Below are 22,392 nucleotides of genomic sequence, written 5' to 3'. Positions count from 1 at the left end.
AGAAACCAATCCAGGACCAACGCAAAAGGAATTGTACGAACAAATATTTGAGGGCCAAAAAACTATTCTTGATGAAGTAAATGAAATTAAAACACAGCTATGCAGCCTTAACAATGTACTTGCCACCCTGCAAAGTGCAGTAAAAGAAATAGACACCAAATTACATCAGTCTTCTACAACCGAGTTCCAAGCTGGTCAAGTAGGAACGACGCTGAAATCTTTAGAACAAGTGATGTCCTTTCAGACAAAGAAGCTAACCAATTTGGAGGACTATAGCAGGCGTTCCAATCTGATTATATATGGAATTAAGGAGTCGGATGATGAAACAGAATCTACGATAAAAGAAAAAGTAGTCAATGAGGTATTTCAGGACAAGCTGGGCGTGAAGTGTGAGTCAATTGGCCGAATACACAGGCTAGGAAAAAACAAGGAAAACCAACCAATAATTATCCACCTTCAAGATTACAACGAAAAGAAGGCGATTTTTGCAAACTGCAAGAAACTAAAAGGGTCCAATATTTATGTCCAGAATGATTATTCTCCATCCATATTAAAAAAACGAAAACTTCTCTGGGAGAGTTGTAAACGGGAAAGAGATCTTAAAATAAAAGCTTCACTAATCCATGATAAGCTTAAAGTTGGTAAAAACACTTTTTATTGGGATGAAAGTTTAAACAAACGTGTAAAAATGTCCCTAACAACCTCTCCCGGAACGGACATATCTAGCGATTCCTCAAACATACAGGATTGGCGGGACACTAAAGGACCTCTTAAGCAGCTCAGGCTTATAAATGTCAATGCCCGCAGTGTGAGAAATAAAACTGATGAATTAGGAATGTTATTACTGAAGTATGATCCTCATATTACAGTATTAACGGAGACTTGGCTAAATGACGAAATAGGTGACGATGTATTTCCTTCACGCTATACTGTTTTCCGAAAAGATAGAGGCACCAGAGGTGGCGGTGTAGCCATCCTTATCAAAAATAGCATATCTGCCTATCAGCTGGAAGATATCTCTGACCTTGAATGTTTGCGTGTCAAGATAAAGTGTTGGGGACACAACTTTATTGTTTATGCTATCTACAGGCCACCCGATGCCCCTGTTGAATATTTGCAGAAATTGGAAGAAGGAATGGTCAGACATGCGAATAATAATATTGTATTAATGGGAGACTTTAATTTGCCAAATATTGATTGGGAGCGCCTTAATGCGGGGAATGTGCAGAACAAAAACATTAGCCTTACTTTCAACATTATGCTGCGTTACAACCTAACGCAGGTGGTACATGAACCAACACGTGTGCAGGGAACATGCAGCTCAATTCTGGATTTGGTTTTTGTTAGCCGGGATTTCCCAGAATATTTCGTTTCTATAGAACAAGGACTGTCTGATCACTGCATGGTGAGCGTCACCCTTCCACTTATGCAAATAGCGGAAAACTATTCTTCAGTGCTTTCTTACAAAGATTATTCTCATGCTGATGACGTTTCTATCATAAATTACATGGAAAATTGTCTTCCCGATTTTAACAGCGCCAGTGTCTGTTCCCTTTGGAATACTTTCAAAAGTATGTGTCTTCACTGCGTAGAAAAATTCATACCTACTAAGAGAAAGAAAGTTCATAAGCGTACAGCCTGGATGACACGCGATGTGATTCATGCTAAACGAAAGTTAAAAAGGTTAAAGAAAAAGGGTATCAATCCGAATAAAATAAAAGAAGCTCAGGATGTGCTTGAACAGAAGGTGAACGCAGCTAAACATTATTACTATAATACTTCACTGCCCAACTTCATTAAAAATGATCCTGATAAATTCTGGAAGCATATGAAGGAGAAAAAGAAATCAATTCCGCAATTAACAGTGGATGACACACTGATAACTGATGACAGACATAGCGCAGCACTTTAATGAATATTTTCAAAGTGTCTTTTCAGTATCAAATGTTATTACCGGGTTTTCCGAGAAGCGTGAATTTGATGCCAGTTTTGTTTCTTATGCTGGTATTGTCAATATGCTGGTAAATCTCAAAACCAAAACTACATGTGGCCCTGACGAAATACCGAATATCTTCCTAAAGCGGTATTCTGAACATGTCGCGAAATTTCTTGTTAAAATTTTTTCTGTTTCACTTTCATCGGGGGAGCTCCCGGCTGACTGGAGGGTGGCCCAAGTTGTTCCGGTATTCAAAAAGGGAGATCGAAAAATACTCCAAAATTATCGCCCCATCTCTTTAACATCTCAATGTTGCAAGCTCTTGGAGCACATTGTGGGAAATTGCATCAATGAATTCTTGGCTGAAAACAATGTGCTTACAGAGTTTCAGCACGGTTTCAGAAAGGGTTATTCGACTGTAACACAACTGGTATCCGTAATTCATAATTTTGCGTTATCCCTCGACAATAATGGACAAATAGATGTAATATTTTTAGATTTCACCAAAGCGTTTGATAAGGTGCCGCACGACAAATTAATATTTAAACTAAGAATGATTGGCATACCTGACATTTTTGTACACTGGATTATTGCTTACCTCACTAAACGAACGCAGTACGTTAAAATTGGCGAATGCAGCTCGGCCATTCTTCCAGTCACGTCGGGGGTGCCCCAAGGTAGTGTTCTGGGTCCCCTGTTATTCCTGATATATATTAATGACATCGTGAATGTTGTGAGTCCAGGTGTTCAAATCAGACTGTTTGCTGATGATTGCATTTTGTATAAAGATGTAACAACTCCACATTGTCCTTCGAAATGATTTAAGCAACATATTAAATTGGTGCAGTGAATGGGGGATGTTGATAAACGCTGACAAATCAGTATTCCTCCATGTTACTCGTAAAAAAGCCCCGCTTGTTTTCTCTTACTCACTTGGTTCTTCATCACTGCGCAGTACTAACAGCTACAAATACTTGGGTGTTACCTTAACTTCTACTCTGTCCTGGAGCTTACATATTAACACTATCTGCTCCTCTGCCTTCCGCAAACTCTGTTTCTTGAGACACAAACTAAAAAATGCACCCTCTTCCGTAAAGTTACTCTCTTACATCTCTTTCATTAGACCGAAGCTAGAGTATGCATGCATAGCATGGGATCCTCACACTAAGTCAGATATCAAGCACCTTGAGAAAATACAAAGAAAATCAGTTCGGTTTATATTTAATAAATTCGCTAGGTTTGACTCACCCTCTCAAACAATGATAGAAAATTCTATTCCCACACTTGAATCCCGCAGAAAACGGCTGAGGCTAGAATTCCTTTCTCTCCTGATAAATAACAAGCTTGCAATAAACCAGTCCCCATATATATCTCCTGCATCAACACGCTATACGAGACATCATCATCCTGACTCACTGGCGCCCTATTATGCTCGAACTAACACGTTTATGTTTTCCTTTTTCCCTCGCACAATATCAGATTGGAACACTATTTTACAGATGGCTATGCATTGCGATTAATATTGTATAATTTCTTATTACTTTTGTTGTTGTTCTTTGCTCTTTTTTGTACTCAACTATGCCCCTCTGCTTGGACCCGAGGGTCTGCAGTATGTAATAAATAAATAAATAAATAAAACGACCTTGATAAAATGTTCATTATGGCAGTACAATACCCTTTCTAAAGTGTTATGCAGCTTTTCCTTCATTTTCCCAAGAAAGCTGCCATTAAGATCTTAGAGTGCTACTTACCAATTTCATGCAATGGCAAGTTCACATTTTATTTCTATTGTTCTCGCTTGTGCGACACACTTCTGCTCCCTCTTTCCTCGTATGCCAATGCGACTAGGAACCTAGCAAAATAATATAGCATGCTTTCGTGTCATGCACGTCCGTTGCCCAGAGGTGCAGACTAACCATTGAAGAACCAATCAGGGATCGTGCACGAACATGCCTGCAGGCAGCCAAATGTACAATTGCTTCGTGACGTTTCTCGCGTAGCAAGTGAATGGGACAGCATGGCTTGAAGCTTCATGAAACTGAAAAGTGCCATAATTGCATCTTCCAATCTTTCACTTCCTAAAATCTCATCTTAGGTATATGTTGAAATTTGTTTTCGTGTGCTTGAAAAACTCATTGAAACACATAAATTTAGAGGCACACTGGTCTCGAGGGTGCAATAAAAACCACAATTCGAATTTTAAAACTATCAGGTTTCTAAACTCTGTAAATATTTCAGGTGTAATATGAATTTATAGGAAGTCGGGAAACTAACTTTAAGTCAGTGTTTACACTAAAATAGCCCATTGTCATAATATAACGTATGCTTTCCGTTCCCTGCGCACGTTAGGTGCGGTCTTCGTCTCGTTTGGAAGAGTACATCTTCGTTTCAAATTGCATGCTCCAGTGTATAGTTTGAATCATTGGCTCGATAGATAGCAAAAGAAAACAAGCACATGTTCCTATTCACTGCCTGCCACACTATACTGAAAGGAACCCTGCATCTCTCACCATCTGCTGCACAAGTCGACGTCGTGCCCCAGGATGCCATCTTGTCTAGTACCTTCGGCCTTGGACACTGGAGATTCCGCAACAAGGTGCTGCCGACGAGAAAGCATGTGACGCTGCATAAGTATAGCAAAACGTCATTGATCGGTAATGTTAGAAATGTGCCTTTGTGTTGTGAGACACAGAGGAAAAGCATATTCCTGTGCCAAGTGACAGCGTCAAGGAAACGGGACCAATTAGGCAAGCGGGCCCATCAGGTAAGAAAAGTTGCAGTGTGGTCGGACCTGTCATGATACAACACTTTTGATGCCTTTTGATATGGAAAATGAAAAGGCTAGAGCTGACATGAAACTGTGGGATTTGGAATTAACACCAGCAATAAAACGTAAGGCCAACTTAGTCCCCAGCGATGTCGCTGACCATCTGCTTAATCCCGACGAGCTTTGCGTTGGTTTGCAATGAGTTGCTCAACCGCCTGTTGAATGGGAAAACAGATAGGTACGATAGTGGTGGTCTGCAAAAAGAGCTGAGACACAAAGTGCAACACGTTTAGAAGTAGAGTAAGAACCGTTTGGGGCGATCGAGAATACGACCTCACTGTTATGCTTTTCAAGACGTGTGATAACTGCTAGGACAAGAGATCAGTATGGAGTATGCTGCGTGTTGAAGAAAAACAAATAAATCTTTTAGCTGCGAACATTCTGGCTGCGTCCACTATGCAAAATACTAGACCCAATAAAAGTTTTTCAGTACCTTCACTGATAAAAATTTCTCGCGTGGACAACCACAAAAACATGGAAGAACACCATAAAGGAAAACCTGACACCTGCCACGGCGCGCTCCGCTATGGAAGTGGAAGTGCAATGCGCGAGAGTTCACCAGTTTTCTATCTATGTAGCCTTGTCGTATGATGGGCATTGGATGAATCGTGGATTCATTCACACATCAGAGCCGCCCCAAAGTACTCTAAAGACATCACCAGTGAAGACGGCTAGGATGCAAACACAGAGTTGTTCGCCAAAATGTTCGCCGTCAGAGTACTTCAACGCTACCGATGAATCTCCTGTGTTGGCCCCTCTGCATGCTCTCCCCAGTCAGCACTTGGCAGCATGTGCATGGTTGTACTGCAGAAGTGGTGACATTTTTTGAGCGGAATAATCTTCGATTACATCAAATGGACAAACAAGGGGGTTTTGCTGTGCTACCGGCTGGGCTCTTTGAAGAGAAGGCGACAGTTGCAATTACAAATAACTTTGTTAAAGTGAAGGAGAAAGTCAACAGATCAAAAGCTATTGCGTTATGTAACGAATAACCACCTACAGTTGAAACACAATTATTGCTCTCTTGGAGGCCATGTTTTGTTGTTGTTGTGTTGGGTTTAGTGGCGCATAAGCAGCTTAGGCTATCATGCGCCAACTTCAAGGTTAAGAGTGTTGCATTTATGTAATTTAAACTTATTCTGTTTAGAACGCTTGCTTCTATTAAAAACCTGAAAACCCAGGGCAAATCAATGAGCGAATTTTCACCTAAAAGCAACGCTGGATGAAGAGGAATGTGTTATTTGTAAAACTGCGTAAAATGTTTTTTTCTTAGTTGTTCAAGTTGTCTGCATGAGATTAAAATGTGGGTGACTGTTAGCTCGTGTCCGCATGAATCACACAGGGGCTTATCCTGTTTAGTTAAAATGACGCTGTGTTAAATGTGTGTGTCTTATGCGAAGACGGCATAAGGATACTTTGGAACGTTCAAGGTGGGTGCTCGATTTCCACTCTTCTATTACAGGCTTTATGAGGTGTATTTTGTTATTTGTTTCAGTGTTCCAAGTCGACTGCCATTTTTGTATCAGCTTACTTTGTATCAATTTCATGCAGTCTTGAGATGGTACCTGCACTTCTTTTATTTTCTTGTCTCGAGCTTTGGCAGTGCACATATCTGTTTTTCATTACCTTGAATTCCTGCATGACTGGGAACCCAGCAAATTTTTATGCTTCGTCCTTCATCTGTAAGTGTTGCTATGCTGTGTATGATGTTTCCCAGAATTGGTATAACTGCGTTTCTTGTGTGAAGGACTGTGACTATACTTAGGAAATCTGTGTAAACAATGCTTCTCCTGAGGTTTTCTTTTATTATTTTCTCTATGGCAACAGAAACAGCATAGCATTCAGCAGTAAAGATGGACGCGCACTGTGGAAGTCTTATTGTTTTTTCCCATTCACTTTGAACAACTGCGCTTCCGACATAATGATCTGTTTTCGAGCCATCCGTGTAAACGTCTGTGAAGCTACTGTACTTTTCTTTCAGCTGAAGGAATTCTTGTATGATGAGCTCTTGTGGGGTTATTGTTTTTTGGAACTGTGTAAGTGAGAGGTTGCAAACTGCAGGGACCAGGTACCAAGGAGGCAGAGGGTTAGGTCTTTTGGCAATACTAGGTAAGCAATCCAGTAGCTCAACCTCTTGACACATTAGCTCAAATCTTGAACCTTTTTTTCTTGAACCAACATTTTTGGTTCATGGCCCCTTTTCCCAACCATTTCACCCCAGAAGAGCCAAGCACCAGGCCGGGGGAAATCTTGTACCCATTGGAAACCGGTGGGTACCCGGCGGTACTGGCGATCGAATTCCGTACCTCCCAAATGCGAGGCGGAGCTACTGTACTTTTCTTTCAGCTGAAGGAATTCTTGTATGATGAGCTCTTGTGGGGTTATTGTTTTTTGGAACTGTGTGAGAGGTTCCAAACTGCAGGGACCAGGTACCAAGGAGGCAGAGGGTTAGGTCTTTTGGCAATACTAGGTAAGCAATCCAGTAGCTCAACCTCTTGACACATTAGCTCAAATCTTAGGAGCAGTGCTCTCGCTGCATTGGGTTTGTTGGTGAATAGTGTTCTAGAAGGGCATTTAGTTACTAGGGAATAGCAGATATGCTTTGGCAGAGATCTGATTTTAATTATATGGGCACATGTAAGTGACGTTCTTCTGATTTCAAGAGGAGGTTCATTTGTTTCCACAAGCAGACTGGATATAGGAAAAGTTTGGTATGCTCCACATGAGAGTCGAAGTCCTTTGTTATGTACCTGGTCTAGTTTTTTTAAGTATGATGGTCTAGCTGACCCATACACTATGCTGCCATAGTCTAAGGAGGAGCGTACGACAGATCTGTAAATGTGTTTAAGGCATGTCCTGTCAGCGCCCCAGTGTTTACGGGAAAGAACCTTTAGTATGTTTAGAGATTTGGAAGCCTTTTTCTTCAGGACATTTATATGAGGAAGAAAGGTGAGTTTTTTGTCAAAAGTTACGCCTAGAAATTTGTGTTCGTTTTTCACCGGTAATTTAGTTTTGTTCAGGTGTAGAGTAGGATCTGTCTGTAAGCTTCGTTTGAGAGAGAATAGAACAGCCACTGTGCTATCGCCATCTATGAACCGGCAACGGCACAAATCGATGCTATCGCCATCTATGAACCGGCAACGGCACCAAACCAACCTTTTCATTCTTTCTTTCCTTCTTTCCGCTCACCCCTCTGACTATATGATACCCCTTGATCTGGAAATAAACCGTCGGACTTTTGGCCTGGCTACGCTGTCAGATGCATCACTCGGGAGCGGCGTTCCCATTGACTACGCCTTTCCAACAGTGGCGTTCCCATTGACTGCGCCTTTCCAACAGTGGCGACGAGGCTGAAGCAAGGATATCGGGCCCAGGACAGCGCCAGACATGGGTCACAAGCTACCAGACTTCGATGAGGAAGACGATAAGTAGCAAGCTTACCTGGTGAAAGTAGAAGCGTACTTTGAGGCCAATGAAATCTCAGCTGATGCAATGAAGAGGGCTTTACTAGTAGCCGCCCTTGGGACGAAGACCGTTCAAGTTTCATGCAGTAAAGTAGCGCAAGCAAAAACAAGTTCGTTGAGCTACGACAAGGTAGTCGAGACCTTGAACAGCTACTATGATCCTACACCAAACGAAATAGCAGAAAGTTTTAAGTTCTTCAACCGCTATCAGAAAGAAGAAGAATCCGTGCAGGAATTTATAGTCGCTATACGACAAATAGCACAGAACTGCAATTTTTCGTCTGTGCTAGAAAGAATGATCAGAGACCGCATCGTGTGTGGCGTCCGATCAAAGAGTTTACAAAAACAGCTTCTGGCAATAAAAGACCTGTCACTAAAGGAAGCAGAGGCTCTAGCACTAGCTGCAGAAAGCGCCGAACTAGATTTGCGAGGCATAACCGGCGAGGCTCGGGATCCAAACGTGTTCAAGATAACTCATCGGCGCCAATCAGCGATACGAAAGCAACCGCGAACGCAATGCCAGTGCTGCGGTAACTACGGCCACAAGACTGCAGTATGTCGCTTTAACAGAGGGCAATGTTTCAAATGCAGACGATACGGGCATCTAGCGAAGATGTGCTCAGCGGCCGACAGCGTTAACACAACTGGTACCATGGAAGCACAGAAGCGGCAGGAATCGGAAGACAGTGATAGCAGTACATCGCAGATATGGTCCCTCCGTACGGCGGCGCAGACGCTGCTACCGCCCATTCAGAAAACATTCACATGGAACGGCGTTGACCTAAAAATGGACACTGATACTGGATCCCCAGTCTGCATCATTTCAAAAGCTATTTATGACAAACATCGCAATGAATGGCCTCCGCTCGCGAAATCGCCGATAAAGTTATCGTGCTATTTGGAAAGCTGCCAGTGCCGGCCGTCATGAACATGGACGTGCGTTATCAAGCAACTACAGTGGAATGCAATCTGGTGGTGTTAAACTGCAGAGGCCCCAGTCTTTGTGGCCGGGATTTATTGCAGAAACTGAAGGTCACCGGAATGACTCTCCTGCACGTAAAGGCGCAGACTAACGTGGCCAGCACGGTTCCGCCAGCTGCCCATCAACCTGCCGGGGAAATTCTGAACAGCTATGCTGATCATTTCGGCGAGGGCACCGGACTCTTGAAAGGCCCGCCAGCACGGATTCATCTCAAGAGCGGAGCAACCCCCATGTTTTTCAAAGCAAGGAAGGTTCCTTTTGCGTACAAAGAAAAAGTTTCACAGGAGTTGGTTTGGCTTACGGAAGCAGGGATAATATCGCCTGTACCTTATTCGGAATGGGCCACACCCATTTTTCCCGTCTTGAAGAAGGACGGCTCAGTGCGCCTTTGCGGAGATTTTAAAGCCACACTAAATCCTGTGTGTGAGATTGAGCTATACCCGCTACCAGTTATTGACGACATGTTTCCCAATTTAGCGGGAGGAGAACGGTTCAGTGTGCTAGACCTGAGAGACGCCTATAGCCAGGTAGCGTTGGACGAGGAGTCGCGGAAACTGGCCGTCATCAACACTCAAAAAGGGCTATACTGCTACAATCGGCTACCATTTGGAATCTCTTCTGCGCCAGCAATCTTTCAGCGGAAAATTGAATCCGTGCTCCAAGGGTTAACCGGCGTGCAGGTCTATCTTGACGATGTGCTGATAGCTGACAAGAGCCAAGATGACTCAAACCTGAAAGCAGTACTGCAACGCTTCAGGGAAAATGGCATTAAGCTGCGCGCTGACAAATGTCGCTTCGCAGAGCAAGCAGTTTATCTCGGTCACCGCATTGATAAAAACGGGTTGCACCCGGTTGAAAAGAACATCGACGCTATCAGACTAGCCCCTTCTCCACGTAATGTTACAGAGTTGCGTGCCTTTCTTGGGTTTATCACCTTCTACCATAAGTTTCTCCCTAACCTGTCCACCTTACTTGCGCCTTTGTATAAGCTACTGACGAAAGGAGCCAGGTGGATGTGGAGCGATAAAGAACAAGCAGCATTCAAACTGTCGAAAAAGGCTCTTTGCGCAGCCCCTGTGTTGACATATTTCAATCTGAAGCTCGAACTACTTTTGGAATGCGATGCCTCACCTCACGGTGTGGGAGCGGCACTTTTCCATCGCAATAATGGGGAAATGAGGCCCATCGGATTTCGGTCCCGGACCTTAACTTCGGCCGAAAAGAAGTATTCTCAGATTGAACGTGAAGCGTTGGCTCTCGTTTTTGGTGTTTCACGTTTCCGGGACTTCCTCCTTGGCCGGGAGTTCACCCTGGTGGCGGATCATCGGCCACTGATCGGCCTTCTACGAATGGATCGTCAGACCCCCATCATGGCCGCCGCGAGAATACAGATGGGCTCTTCTGCTGGGAGCGTACAAATACAAGCTGCTTTGCAAATCCGGAAAAATGATGGTTAACGCGGACACCCTAAGCCGTTTACCTCAAACCTTGCAGGAAACGGAGACCGCACCGGAAGGAGACGCAAAGTTTGTCCTCGCCATCGACCAGTGGGGCCAGTCGGCCATTACTATAGAAGAATTGCGGTCACTCACAGAAACGGACGTGGTACTAGCACTTGTCCGCAGGTACGTCCAGGAGGGTTGGCCCAAAGCATGTTGCTCCGGTAACACGGAGGTCTTGCATTACTACAAAAAGCGACATGAATTATCTGTTCAGGATGGCCTCCTACTGTGGGGACATCGTGTAGTAGTCCCCAAACAGGCGCGCGGTAGACTGCTGAACATATTGCACGAAGCCCATTAGGGCGTCTGCACCATGAAGAAGGTAGCACGGTCCAAATTTTGGTGGCCGGAGATCGACCGGGACATTAGCCGAATAGCCGATGAATGCAGAAACTGTGTCCAGGCTTTACCAATGCCTCCAGCACGTGAACCAGTAAACGGGCCAGCTACAGAAGAAAAATGGTCCCGATTGCACCTCGATTTCGCTGGACCTATCAGGGACAAAATGTTGCTGATCGTGGTTGATTCCCACAGCAAATGGATCGAGGCCCTTCCACTCTCGAGTGCAACGTCAAGCAGCACGGTAAACGCGCTGCGTACGCTCTTCAGCTAGTTCGGACTTCCGCCCACATTCGAACACCCGCATTGCCCACATTCGAACACCGCCCTACCACCCACAAAGCAATGGGCTGGCAGAACGCGCGGTCAGAACGGTTAAGGATGGGTTAAAGAAGATGCCTGCGTGGATCTCTCAACCGCACTCGCACGAGTCTTGTGTCGATACCGGAATGCCCCAAGGCAGTCGAGCCTATCACCTTCAGAGTTACTGTTAGGTTATCGACTACGCACCAGACTTGACATGTGTTTTCCTCTCAGGAGCAAACCTGTCTAGAGCAGAGCAGCTACACCAGAGTCGGACGACGCCAGCGGGAGTTTAGCTCCGGAGGACCCTGTACTGGTCCGTAACTACGGTGTTGGTGACATGTTGACACCAGTTGTTTATGAGACCTCGGCAGTTCCAGTGTATGAGGAACGCCATATTTTTTTATGGAATGTATATGAGTTTAGGTTTCAGGTTTATCTGGTTCTGTAGTAAGAGTTTTTTCTCTCCGTTATCTTTCCAGAGAGTTATGCCGCCGCTGCAGCATGGACGAGGAAGGTGTTGTGTCCATTGTCTCGGGGGCTTTGGACGTTTGGGGAGAGTTAGGAGTGTTGGTTGCAAGCTTCCCTTCTGGGGGAGAAGCCTTTTGGGCTGTTGGCTCTGGGGCCAGTGTGCCCTGTTTCTGCGATGGCAGGGCAGATTTCACCGCTTCTGCCTGGGGCAGGGATGGCCCTGCCTGAAGCTTAACCTCGGCGGAGACCAAATCCTGTTGTGGTGTGCTGCCCCTATCCTCCACCACATTGGAATAGTTCTGTTTGGCTGTGAACAAAAAAGAGCCATTTAACAAGATATCGCTGTCGTGCCTCTTTAAACCTTATGTCTTCATTGGTTTTTATGGCAATGATGTCCTTTTCCTTCTTCCAAGAAGGACATGACCGTGAGTATGCGGCGTGTTCACCTGCACAGTTCGCGCAGTGTGGCGCAGCTTCACACTAGTCAGATTTATGTTGAGTTGAGGCACATTTTGCGCATGCTTGTCGGCCACGGCAGTTCTGGGAGCCATGACCGAATCTTTGGCAGTTGAAACAAAGCCTAGGGTTTGGGATGTAGGGCCGGATGTCTACTTTGATGTAACCGACTTCAATGGATTCAGGGAGTTTGCTAGAGTTAAAAGTGAGAACTATGTGCTTTGTTGGTATTTCTTGGTTGTTCTTTCGGATTTTGACCCTGTGTACACCGATTACATTTTGCTCGGAAAGACCTTCTAGAAGTTCTTCAGTGAGTGACAGGAAGTCAATCTCTGATATCACGCCTTGGACTGTGTTCAAGCACTGACTGTTATTGGGCTATTCCCAAATGTAGCAAGTTGCTGAAGGTTGCTGTACTGGAGTTTGCTTTGCAGCTCAAGCAGGAGATCCCCGCTAGCCAGTTTACTAACTTTGTATCCTGAGCCTAGTATGGTTGTGAGAGACCTAGATACTGTAAAAGGGGATATAAGCCGAGCTTGTTTGGAAGGGCTTTCACTGTGGATCACATGATATTTAGGGAAAGTTTCATGCTTCGCTGAAAAGAACTGGGCTGATACATCGGTCCGCATTTCCTTGGAAAGGTAATCAGTTTGTTTGGAGGAAGAAGCCATACATAATGTATGATGTTCGGCTGCGGTACCAGCCACCCACCATGGAGTCCGAGGGGACGGGGCAGGAATTGGCAGGCAAGTCCTGTCCACGTCAGCTGTACACAGTAACTATAACCTAATACGGCGTAACTCAGGGTAGTCAGCCACACAAGTTTAACCCTCGCCGCCTGGAAGTAAGGAAAAACCAAGAGAGTAGAGGACAGGAGAGTTCTAGGATAGAAGATAGGAACGTGAAAGATGAAGGGAAGGATAGGAAAAGGCGACTGCCGGTTTCCCCTGGGTGGGTCAGCCCGGAGGTGCCGTCTATGGGAAGCGTGGGCCAAAGTGGTGTGTTGCCTCCGTCGAGGGGCCTTAAAGGTTCAAACACTCGGCATCGGCTCAACCACCAGGATCCCCTTTTCCCCAGACACGACGATGCCACGCACGGCTAAGCGTGGGTGCTCGGGGTCCGTGGTGTCGCACAAAACACACAAACACCTGCTTTAACAGGTGCCCCCTGCGGGGGGAGGCCATGTTTTGTTGGGACCCCAGGTCTATTCCAAAATAAAGTAAAAACAGAGTCTTATCAGACGCTGATTGTACTTGATTTTGTGCCTGTCTATTTTATAATGATTATTTTTTGTAATTTTAATGACATGTAAAATGTGTTACGACACTTCTGATTTTCAATGCATGCAGTTGTGACAAAGAGGAAGTTTGAGCGGGAGATGCATGCAGTACTCGTCACAACTAAAGCGAGCAGCCCCGTTGTACAGGAAGCCAGTGAGTTATCGATCCATAAAAGGCACTGCATCAAGAGGCAAGATGTCGCCGCCTGCTACGACCCACAGATGGATCCGAGACCCAAGACTGCACATGCAAGGAGAAATGGAAAGCAGACTATGCCTGGATCATGGCCACCTCCGACGACAGCCGCCAGGAGCAAGGTAAAAGCAAACTATGAATAAACCTGCCAGCAGTTCCAACAGTTTGTGCGATCAGACCTAGCTATTTGAAGGTGGTTCGGTCAGGTGCCCATTCTACATAGGTATTGAGAAATTTGTTCATGTTCGAGCATTTTAATGTGATTTATTTCAAAACGATATGCATCTGAACTTCAACTTGCGTCATGAACAGCAGTTTCTACTTCATAGATGGCAATTTAGTGCAAAAACAATTCACGTAAAAGTGGAATATAAACTATATTTCTCAGGCGGCATGCGTCAATCACACCCCCTCCCCCCCCTCCCGCGGTAAGCGCATGCCCAATATCCCTAACAGGAAGTTGTGGTCAGCCTATGCTGCGGACAACAATTGCTCCTTGCACTTTGTCTCTGATTTCCTCCATTTGTTAAGGAATGTGCAGAACAGTTTGTTCAGCCCTCTATAAAAATTGCATGGTATGGATCCATGAGAAATGCCAGTTAGATCAACAGAGGCATTATCATATAATGCACAAAGGAAAAAGCACCGTTCTAGCATGATGAGACTGTATGAGCAGTTTTGTTCACGACGAAGCCTGGAACGACAAAGAATTCAACTACATTTTTCTCTCTTTTACACCTTCCTAGTGTCCGCTCGATGCTCTCGTATATTCTGATCTGGTTTTTATGTAGCAGGGTAAGCAGGTTTCAATACATGATCTTGCACGTAAAAACCATCAGCTTGACAATACTGACAAAGGCGACGATTTCCATTTGTGCACTCCTAAAAAGGTTTTCTCCTTTCAGTTTTATATTTTTAAATCCAACTTCTATAGCCCCATATTGGTGCTTCACTTGCCTTATTCATGAATGGACTCTATTCCTCCTGTAGCACCATCTTTGCTCGTTGCAGATCTGGAAACGAACTGATGCTGCTGACGACAGACTATTAACGTGATTTCAGAAATGAAGATGTCGAAGATATCCTTCTCAGCGACAGTTAGAGTTCCCGCTGGCCAATCTTTGAAGATCGATCATCTGCGCTGATGACCAGGACGTAATGCCTAGCTCGCGTGGTCATCCTGTGTTACACAAATGCAACGAGCACCGCAGGTTTTCCACGAAAAACGCTACGCTTTTCCTCAAGGGACACTGACGGTAGACGGCATGGCTCCTATATAACATCGAACAAGCCTGGGGGGACTATCACTCTGGAGCAGACCAGGCAGCCGTAAGGTTGAGCAGAGATTTACCTTCTGTTTACCATTTGTGCAGGCAGCTTTGTTTGTATTTTAGCCACTCAATATCTAGCTCCTGGTCTGCTCCAAGTGTGCTTGGTTTTTTGTGTGTGTTTTTTTAGTGTTCTGTGGTGTGTACCTTGCAAACGAGTCCTACTGTGTATATGAAGATTACCTTTTCAGCCTTTTGCGCTCTGCGGCTGAACTACAAGTAATTTTTTTATCAGACTGGCCACTAGCTTATATAGCTATCGGCCGAAACAGTGTTTGCAGATATTGTTATCGCAATAATGTTCCCTCTCAAAACCAATCACGCAACTTCTTTATCCAGGTGTAACCACCGCTTGTGGCACATGCAGGACGTTCCTCAAGATATTACAGTTGATGAGGATGACGGTTTCACTGCAGTGAAGGAGGCTGCACCAGAACTTACGCAGCAACCTTAGACACCACCAGGAGAAACATCGGTGCAGAGCCTGGTCCAGTGCACCCATTACAGCCCAATGTTGACAAGACGTGTTGGCAACTTGCCTCCTTAACAAAAAGAGTGCGATGTCATACTATTGCTACCCAGGTACTAGAACATATGTCTTGTACCAGCCTAAATCACCATGTTTAGAGAGATGTGTAAAGCCATTCTAGAGTTGTTTTTATTAAAAAGAGCGGCATAACATAAAAGCAGAACTGGGAATTCGTGAGCAGCATTATCAAAGACAACAGCCCGTTTACATAAAACTATGGTGTAAAGCCAACAGATGTCGGCCTAGATGACTCACACCATTCTCAGTCGTCTATGGCAGAACACCCTACATCCCTCTCGACGCGCAGTTGGGCCTTCACCGTTAGACTACGTCACCAATTGACTCTGCCCAACGACTTCGTTACGCCCACCTCGACGCTCAGTGCAACCTTCTCACGGCTCATGCGCGTGTGAGAGTGGCCAATGCAGCATCACCACCACATCCCACCTTCCGGTTGGGTGACTTGGTCCTCGTTCGCCGCACCATCTGCACGACTGGCCCTTACACGAAGCTCATGCCCCGATACTGCGGCGCTTACCGTGTCGTTGAACGGCTCGGCCCCGTGACATACCGCCTCGAATACCTCCCCGAGCATAGACGATGCGGTGTGCACATTTTCACGGAGCATATGTAAACATGAATCAATATGTCAACAGCGCCAGCACTGACTCCGACTTAGATACCGGGTCATCACCACTACTGTCGTCGCCAGCTGCCTCACTGCATTCCCCACGAAACGCCAACCAATAATTGGAGCGCCTGCAGCAGCTCACTGAAACTCCCCCCCCCCCATGTTACGGTGCCTGCCGAGGAGCGCTGCGCCAGAAAAGGGAGAGGCGCAGGACGAGCGCGAGACAAGCGCGCGGCGCCAGCGCGAGGGTTAGAGAACAAAAGAAGAGCGCCGGGGCAAGTGGTGTTTGCCTGGTGTCCTCCGTTCTTCAGTGTCTATCTCTTGGCGGGCACAGGGTCCCGCAACATTACATAATGCATTACAAGTTCTTCAATAAAATGACTGAAGGACAAATTTTGCAGCTTATGTGATGTGTCGCACTGAAACCAAACTTGTCAACATGCATGGCAGTTTTCTTGCCTCGCAGTGTTGAGTGCAAAAGCTGCCGCAGAAACAAAACGATCTCAGTTTTTGTGGGACGGAGCCACGAAGGAGGCAAGTATATTCGTGATAGTGCGGTTAACACGCTCCACGAGGCCATTGCACTGGGGATGATTGACGGATGTAGTGGAATGTGCAATGCCAAAGGAGCGGAGGGCTCGCTCAAATTCATGGGACAAACACAAGTATAAAAAATCGATAAATTAAATGCCTAACACACGATTGACATGATACAGTGACATAACATGATAATAGTGGCCATAGTGAAAGTGCGTGAAAAGGCAACAAAAATTCTCAGTCCTTAAAAAGCAACCATGGCTAAAAAAGGTGGATGCACAGAAAAAAATGTTTTATATAAGAACTTGTTTAAAAAACTGCAGAGAAATTTATGAAATGGACAAAAAATAATAAGTAAATTAAACATTAAAAAAGAAGAGAGAAAGATGCAAATGTTGAAACAAAATTGAAAGCCAACCAACTGACACTGCAAAACAAGAAACCAGCATCGAATTAAACAATATGACTGACTGCAATTCAAAATGTATAAAACGAAGGCGTGTAAAGAGTGCATATAAAATCAAAGATAAAATCAAGCACAATCAGAGAGAAAAGCAATTTCTTTGTTCGAAAGGAAAACTGAGGATGTGCTGATGCATTCATCCTTGTGCTTAGAAATCAAAGCGACTTCCACTATTTCGCGTGTAAGCTTGTTATGGGATCGGTTTAGAATGGTCGTTTTCTGAAAGACGGGAGCATTTTCTATTGCGGTCGCATGTGCGCCAATGCACTGACAGGTTTTTGGACGATGACACTGAAAAACCATTGCTATGCTCCATTAAAGGTTTATTAATACATCGGCCGGTTTGGCCGATGTATGCTTTGCCACAAGATAGAGGGAGGAGTATACATGCCCTTCTGCGCATGTTACGGCGGGGTTCTTGTGCCTTGTGGTGCAGCCATTATCTCTCTTTGTCGTTTTGTTGACCATGCAACAAAGTCTTGATAGGCGGTGCGGGGCTGATAAGACCATGTGAACGCCTGATTTCTTACCAATCTTCTTGAGATTATGAGAAATCTTGTGGATATAAGGTATTATTGGTACCTAATTTCACGGTTGGACTTCAGCTGAAGGGCCTGTCATCTTCATTTTGTAGTTCTTTAACATTTTTCTAGCGACAGAAGAAAAGTTTTTGCGGCTATCCCGACTGCATCAGCCTGCACACTTGAGCTGAAAAGCTATCCTGAAATTTGCGCTTACATGACTTCGTCAAGGCGTTACTAAAACCAGATTGCACAATATTCCTTTTAACCAACTTTGAATGAGCAGAACCATAAGCTACAATGGGTTTCTTGCTCCTTGGTTCGAACACCCAGCAAACATGATTAGGAGTGAAAAAAAGTCTTAGCTCGAGAAAACAAATGGAATTCTTGTCTGGCACTTCGTGGGTCAGCTCAAGTGGCTCCATTGTATTCGTAAACACCGTCAGAACTTAAGGTACCCGAATTAAAATGGTTTCATTATTGCAATCTAAGATAACTAAGTAATCATCTACGAAACGGAAGATCTTTAAAACGCATGAGTTATCAAAGCTTTCATTAAGAGCTCAGTCATGCATGCCGAGGTAAAGGTCACTGAGAACTGGGGCAATGCATGATCCTATACGAATCCCTTGCCTTTGTATAAAACGAGACCTATTCTAACCTGCAAAGGTTGATTTGAGGTAAACCGACAACAATTCCAAAAACCATCATCAGTAATGCCACACTTATTCTGAAAAGCCACGGCGCCATTTTTGGACAGCCATTACTGTTGATGGCTTTTTGGAATTGTTGTCGGTTTACCTCAAATCAACCTTTGCAGATTGGAATGGGTCTCGGTTTATACAAATGCAGGGGATATGTATAGGATCATGCATTGCCCCAGTTCTCAGTGACCTTTACCTCGGCATGTATGACGGAGCTCTTAATGGAAGCTTTGATAACTCATGCGTTTTAAAGATCTTCCAGTTCGTAGATGATTACTTAGTTATCTTAGATTGCAATAATGAAACCATTTTAAGTCGGGTACCTCAAGTTCTGACCGTGTTTGCGAACACAATGGCGCCACATGAGCTGACCCACGAAGTGCCAGACAAGAATTCCATTCGTTTTCTCGAGCTTAGACTTTTTTTTCACTCCTTATCATGTTTGCTGGTCGTTCGAACCAAGGAACAAGAAACCCATTTTAGCTTATGGTATGTTTTAGTATGTACTTTAGTACTTTTAGTATGTTTAGCGATTTGGAAGCCTTTTTCTTCAGGACATTTATATGAGGAAGAAAGGCGAGTTTTTTGTCAAAAGTTACGCCTAGAAATTTGTGTTCGTTTTTCACCGGTAATTTAGTTTTGTTCAGGTGTAGTGTAGGATCTGATTGTAAGCCTCGTTTGAGAGAGAATAGGACAGCCACTGTTTTTTGAGGAGAAAACTGAAATCCGTTTGTGTCTGCCCATGCTGCTAGTTTATTTATGGTCAACTGCATCTGTCTCTCACATGTAGATACGATAGAGGATGTGTATGCAATCTGTAGATCGTCAACATAAGCTGAATACATTACGGATTTCGGGATAACTGTGCTTATGGAATTCATTTTTACTATAAAGAGAGTTGTGCTTAAGACGCATCCCTGCGGTACACCATTCTCCTGTACAAAGTTCTTTAAAAAGGTTGAGCCCAAGCGCACACGGAATGAGCGATTTGACAAGAAGTCCTTTAGACAGTTTAACATCCTACCACGTATGCTTAAATCTGCTAGGTCACGGAGGATGCCAAATCGCCATGTAGTGTCATAAGCCTTTTCCATATCAAAGAAGACTGCAAGGCAGTGCTGTTCGTGAATAAATGCTTCACGAACAGTGTTTTCAAGGCAGACTAGATGGTCCGTGGTAGAACATGCTGTTTTGAACCCACATTGGTGAATGTCTCGAAGTTCTCGGGAATGAAGAACAAAGGCTAATCTGGTATTAAGAACACTTTCAAAAGGCTTTGCAAGGCAACTTGTGAGAGCTTTGGGTCTATAACTGCTGGGGGCCGTTGGTGGCTTTCCTGGTTTCAGGAAAGGCACAATAGTAGCTTTTTTCCAGGCCTCAGGAATACTCCTAGATACCCATACTTTGTTGAAAAATTTCAGAAGTGTTTCTAAAGCAGGTGTAGAAAGCTATGCAAGCATCTGATAGTGAATTTGATCTGAGCCAGGTGCATTCTTCTTGCCGGCAGATAGAACAATGTTTATTTCTTGTAGCGTTATTAAATTGTTATATGCTTCATTTATACTTCCACTTGTTGGCAGTTTTTGTTTTTCAGCCTTGTTTTTGTATGTTATTGAAGATTTTGGGTAATGTAGTGAGCTGGAATTGCAGAAAAGCTCGCCTAGAATATCTGTCTGTTCCTTTAAGTTTGTTTGGGTGCTAGGAGATGTTAGAAAGGGGACTGTGTACAGGGAGAAGTTACCATCCAGTTTGTGAACAAGCTCCCACATTTTTTTTTATGTGATTCAGCTATTTATTGATATGTATTTTTGCCAAGAAGCCTTCTCAGCGTTTCGGCAGACGTACCGTGCCCTAGCTTTCGCCTGATTGAATTTTACAAGGTTTTCGTTTGTAGGGCACCTCGGAAAAGACCTTTTCCAGGCTGGCTTCAGACTGGAATAGAGCCCAGTTCTCAAGGTGCAGCTTCCACCGCTTGGGTTTGTTTAGAATGATGGAGGATGAGGGTGTTAGGCTGATAATGACAGGCAAATGATCACTTCCTAGAGGATTGTCAAAGACGTCCCATTTAAAATCAGTAAATATTGATGGGGAGCTAAATGATAAATCTAAACGCTCATTTTCCCCGTGCTTGGGGAGCTCTATGTATGCTTTCCTGTATTTAGCAGGCAGACATCATTGCATAATATAAAATCTTCTAATATACGACCTCTAGTGTCTGTCTGATCGCTTCTCTAAAAAGTGGAGTGTGCATTAAAATCTCCAACAACCAGATATGGTTTGGCAGTTGTTCTAAAAGCTCTTCCAGATCATGAAGGGTTACAATTAGGTGCGGTTGGAGATACAGTGAACATAAAGTTATTGTTTTATAATGAATGATAGACAGCAACAGCTTTCAACTTGGTTTTGAGGCTAATTTCACGTGTTGCTACTCCATTCTGCACTACAATAGCGACATCTCCAGATAGCCTATTTGCTTCTTTTCGGTCGCAGTGAAAGACGTGTAATTTTAAAATGTTTTGGTGTGGTCCTAAGTTAGCTTCCTGTAGGCAAAGGGCTACAGGAGAAAATGAATGTAAAATGTCTTTTATATCGTAGTTGTTTATGAGACCTCGGCAGTTCCAGTGTATGAGGAACGCCATATTTTTTAATGGAATGTACCTGAGTTTAGGTTTCAGGTTTGTCTGGTCCTGTTATAAGAGTTTTTTCTCTCCGTTATCTTTCCAGAGAGTTATGCCGCCGCTGCAGCGTGGACGAGGAAGGGGTTGTGTCCATTGCCTCGGGGGCTTTGGATGTTTGGGGAGAGTTAGGAGTGTTGGTTGCAGGCTTCCATTCTGGGGGAGAAGCCTTTTGGGCTGTTGGCTCTGGGGACAGTGTGCCCTGTTTCTGCGATGGCAGGGCAGCTTTCACTGCTTCTGCCTGGGGCAGGGATGGCCCCACCTGAGGTTTAATCTCGGCGGAGACCAAATCCTGTTGTGGTGTGCTGCCCCTATGCTCCACCACATTGGAATAGTTTGGTTTGGCTGTGAACAAAAAAGTGCCGTTTAACAAGATATCACTGTCATGCCTCTTTAAACCTTATGTTTTCATTGACTTTTATGGTAATGCTGACCTTTTCCTTCTTCCAAGAAGGACATGACCGTGAGTATGCGGCGTGTTCACCTGCACAGTTCGCGCAGTGTGGCGCAGCTTCACACTAGTCAGATTTATGTTGAGTTGAGGCACATTTTGCACACGTTTGTCGGCCACGGCAGCTCTGGGAGCCATGACCGAATCTTTGGCAGTTGAAACAAAGCCTAGGGTTTGGGATGTAGGGCAGGATGTCTACTTTGATGTAACCGACTTCAATGGATTCAGGGAGTTTGCTGGAGTTGAAAGTGAGAACTATGTGCTTTGTTGGTATTTCTTGGTTCTTTCGGATTTTGACCCTGTGTACACCGATCACATTTTGCTCGGAAAGACCTTCTAGAAGTTCTTCAGTGAGTGACAGGAAGTCAATCTCTGATATCACGCCTTGGACTGTCTTCAAGCACTGACTGTTATTGGGCTATCCCCAAATGTAGCAAGTTGCTGAAGGTTGCTGTACTGGAGTTTGCTTTGCAGCTCAAGCAGGAGATCCCCGCTAGCCAGTTTACTAACATCGTATCCTGGGCCTAGTATGGTTGTGAGAGACCTAGATACTGCAAAAGGGGATATTAGCCGAGCTTGTTTGGCAGGGCTTTCACTGTGGATCACATGATATTTAGGGAAAGCTTCATGCTTCGCTGAAAAGAACTGGGCTGATACATCGGTCCGCCTTTTCTTGGAAAGGCAATCAGTTTGTTTGGAGGAAGAAGCCATAAATAATGTATGATGTTCGGCTGCGGTACCAGCCACCCACCATGGAGCCCAACGAGGGGACGGGGCAGGAATTGGCAGGCAAGTCCT

At 44.6% G+C, this 22,392-nt stretch overlaps 1 long non-coding RNA gene across 1 annotated transcript in view; it reads right to left on the bottom strand.

Moving 5' to 3' along the window:
- Nucleotides 1–22,392, bottom strand: part of LOC146210321 (uncharacterized) — a 150,353-nt gene that overhangs the window by 11,750 nt on the left and 116,211 nt on the right. The window contains exon 4 of the long non-coding RNA XR_014708946.1: nt 4,447–4,559. This is a non-coding gene — a long non-coding RNA (uncharacterized LOC146210321). The remainder of the gene's footprint in view (nt 1–4,446; nt 4,560–22,392) is intronic.

The sequence above is a fragment of the Amblyomma maculatum genome, chromosome 1, assembly GCF_055883805.1.
Source record: "Amblyomma maculatum isolate TAMU_Amacu chromosome 1, ASM5588380v1, whole genome shotgun sequence".
Lineage (NCBI taxonomy): Eukaryota > Metazoa > Arthropoda > Arachnida > Ixodida > Ixodidae > Amblyomma > Amblyomma maculatum.
This window is presented reverse-complemented; position numbering and strand designations above follow the sequence as displayed.